The sequence below is a fragment of the Trematomus bernacchii genome, unplaced genomic scaffold (genome assembly GCF_902827165.1).
Source record: "Trematomus bernacchii unplaced genomic scaffold, fTreBer1.1, whole genome shotgun sequence".
Taxonomy (NCBI): domain Eukaryota; kingdom Metazoa; phylum Chordata; class Actinopteri; order Perciformes; family Nototheniidae; genus Trematomus; species Trematomus bernacchii.
The window spans coordinates 4,811,512-4,815,681 of NW_022987821.1; positions in this window are offsets into that span (position 1 = coordinate 4,811,512).

A 4,170-nucleotide genomic window follows, 5' to 3' on the forward strand; every position below is an offset into this window, starting at 1 on the left:
TTTATCCTTTTACTTGGATTGATACATTTGCTGCGTAGGCGTAAGATCATGGGGAAAGACGGCACTCCATTTGCACTTCAATTTATAGCAACTTTTGAATTACAAAATGCATCTGTGCACTTTAACTCACAGTTTAAAATCATGGCCTTTTAGCGGCCCAGCAAGCCAAGGTTTATCCCACCAATTCATGCACTTGCACTGACAGGTTAATCTGATTTCACAAAGGGGAGCTACAACACATTGGGAAGAAAACTGTTGCTCTGCACCTTGGACTACTTTTAAAGTGCAAACCATGAAAATAAAGGAAACATTGTACTTTTTGACCTGTAGGTTGTGGGTGCAACAACTAATAGCGATTTTTCAGTAAGAAATACAGTGTTTCAGATTGAGTTTCACACCTGAAAGCTGGCTGATATACAAACACAGTGTTTACTTGTGGCCACGGTGCAGCTCCACTGGAGTAATTGAGGATTGAGAGCTTTGCCCAAGGGCATCTCAATTGGAGTTGTTGATGGAAGGGGAGTGTCGCTTCCCATGACATCCAAAGCTACCTCAGGGATTCACTGATCTGATCGTACTGGCAGTCTAGTTAGGAGACAATTTACTTAATGTCATTTATATTTAATCACCACTAGTTGGGGGTTATATTCCACTCTTTGTTCCTCTTTCATTCGAAAATATGCTCCAAATGATGCTTAGTTGGACTTTTGTTGACCTTTCCTCTAGTGTCATAATCAGCTCAAAATAAAATGCATTCCAATACTTTGGTTTATGACCAAATGCGACTCACATTAGCCTCAGTTGTACATTAGCACATCTAGCATGGTTACTAGCATGGTGAATATAGCTTAACATTAACATTGTATCACTGTTTAGTGAGCATTTCGCATTAGCATTCAGCTAGCATTCCTATGCAAGCCTCACAAAGCATTTAGCCTGGTTGTTGACTATTTTAACCTCTTAAGCACGGCGGTCCCCCCATTGGACCCCTCCCACCGTTTTTTTTTTCGAGATAATGTCTCAGGGCTTCTTAACATTTATGAAACTATTAATGTGTAGCACCAGATTAACGGGAAGAATCTCAGCTAACTGAAGATATGAACCATTTTTACCAAAACAAAACACAAGTCTCATAAGAAGCGTCTAAATGACCCCTGAGCGAAAAAATTCTAACGCACTGCGGCACACAATTCAAGATAAAGATACCCTTATTACTTATCGTAGCTGCACATACAATATAGCCGATTAAAGCTGAGACTCCACTGATTATTTAGGTATAGTATCATCACTGAGCGATCCGAACTTGCGACAGGGGAAGCAAACACAGACATCACAACACGTAGCTGTCAATTAGGTCAAAAGACGTGTTCAATGGAATTAAAACGAAGAAAAAAAATGCTACAACTGTTGATCCATAGGTTGATAATGTACCTGTGCCTTTGAAGAAATTATTTATAATCCATAATTCCATTTTTTATGTAAAAATCGGAGCGGAAAAGTTAGCTGCTAATGGTAGCCACCAGAGTGTATGCAGCTTCCGGTTTTGGTAACGCGTCACTCTCACTCCTTATTTGTTAACGTTTTGGTGTGTATATAACTTTCCCTCGATTCCATTGGCTCTAGCGGTTATAAAGAGATTTCATTCATCAAAATCGAGCAAGGGGGGCCAATCCACCCAAATGACCCCAGAAGTGGGTTTTTTTGGCTAAATCTCTCTAAAAAGGTCAAATTTCACTTGTTTTGCATCAATCTTGATACAGGGTACTTATTATATGTTGCACTTTGGATTCCCAAAGCTTTTAGTCTACTAACCCATCATCCAAGGGTAGTTTTCACTATAAGTAAAAAAGAATTTTTGGACGGACACTATAATTTACAGTTTTTTACTACGTAAAATCTGAATTTTCTTTAAAATAAAAAACATCTATATTGATTCTGACTTTTCTACATCCAACTCACAGGTTTATCATTACTTTGAGAATAAAGATTATTAATTTAACCCTTTTAGAAGGGAAGATATGGTCATTTGTTCTGGGAATGTCATTTTCAAGCCTGAGACCTGAAAAACAGGCTCAGGGCTTAAGAGGTTAAACATATGGTAATTTGTCCTTTCAGATACAAATGTTATAAATGTTTCAAAGAAAGACAATGCAACATTAAAGGCATACAGACGGAATTTAAATGTAAATAAAATAAGCTACTGCACTTTTAAGCAGTACATAGAAACCACTATGTCCAGCAGACTTTGAGTGCAGATGTATGTTGTCATGGCGAGGACACTAAAAGCTACACTAGGACTACAGTAAATGTACACAAAGCTAAAGCACATGCTCACACTGTCTTCGTCTGTCTCCAACACTCGCTACAGAAGACCACTCTCCGGCTGTGTGCTGCAGCAGAAAGTCGAAGCGGTCTGTCAGGTGCTACGAGCTCTTCATTAGACACAGCACTTTCACAGCCATACCCAGCGCCATGTAATAGAATTTATAGAGTGGTAGTTGAGTTACGCTTCCCCTTCCAAGAGTCCCTAGCTGAACGTGCATGGAGGGATATTGGGACCACGCAAAGCCTTCGACTGTACCGTCAATTGATTTCAAGCTTTTTGAATTAGCAGACGGGGAGGCGAGGTGCTGATATTTGGTTTGGAATTTTAAATTGGAAAAGTCCATTGAGATTGTCATACCCTATTAGCGAATGGCTAGCTGAGTGGACTGAAACCATTCTTGACAGGTAGTGCTTAGGCTGACATTGATTAACTTTGCATACTGTGTTGTACTTTATGTTAAAAGTCAGCGGGGCTGGGCCAAAGAATAGAGCTATCTTTTGCTTTTATACCCACAATTGGAAAAGAAGTCCAGCTGCAGCCAGATCATAATACTTCTAAAGTCCTCTACTTGCAGAAACTACCTCAATTCACTCAAAAGCATAATCTTCAATTGTTAAGGCCAACTGGTGGGCTTTAAACTGAGCACTGTGGGGGGATTAGGAGCAAGTGTTCTGCATATTAGGCAGCCGCTCTGTGCCAATCTAAAGTTAACATGACTTTCATTATATGCCCCTTCCTCTGTGAAGGTGGGACACCCCTGCCCGATGAAGATTTATTTCCACAAGTCTTTTTAAAATGTAAGAATCTAATAGATATTTATGGTTGGGCTCTTTTTAATCTAAGAGGAGTCGAAACATCGGCGGCAAATTTTGGTTGAATAAGACTTTCAATTTATCATATACATGAGTCTTAAAAAAAATCAGTTGCTTGGAGAGTTACAGTACGATGTAAATCTATTTGTAAGTGCTTACATTTATCTGTATGGTTTTCAATACCGCTCACAAATTGGATTCATTTGTTAAGAGTTGAATGGAGGTTCGCTTAAAAATGTCCATCTTGGGGACAACTTCTTTTCCATCACTATCCATTTGCCTTGAGGGGATTTATAAGTCTACAAAGAAGGAATGGTCCTGAAGATTTGCAGAATATTTGTCTTATTCCTATAATGATAGGAATAAGACAACACAAAAATATGTACTGTTTATACATGTTCCCAGTTTTTATTAGTTGCAATTGTCCCCAATAAATTCTACAAAAAGTCACATAAGGTTCATCCAAACTGTCAAAGAAAGGAAGGCCAAGGTCTATCAGGCCCATTATTAAAATACAGATTGCTTCCTTTCCATAATAGGACTTTCACACATCTTTCACTAGCGAAGCATATAAATGTGTATTAGGCCTGGCATCGGGTCGGGAAGAATTAGTTTCATTTGCATTATTCATCGACCTAGCAGGCAGACACATCTATCAAGGCTTGGGTGACTTGCCGTTGCAGAGTTTTAAATATTACCTGTTAAGATATACACAGCTTATTTACTGAGGCAATTTGCTCTGAGAGCATTTTGTGGAGTGGTCACACAGTATATATATTTATACACCCTGCAGACAACAACCTGATGTGCTAATAATTGGCTGATCTCTGAACAGTTGCCGAAAGTTTCTTTGGGGAGAGAAAAAAAAGCTGAGTCCATTAAAAGAAATCTTACTGTGCCCTGCTAGGACAACAACATAAACAGCTCTAGTAAGACTGGCAGTCTGCCAACCAGGAGACGATATGCTGTATTAAATGCAGCATAGATGGCTAATCAATGTGCTGCAGTTCACTTTCCAATAAGCCTATCATT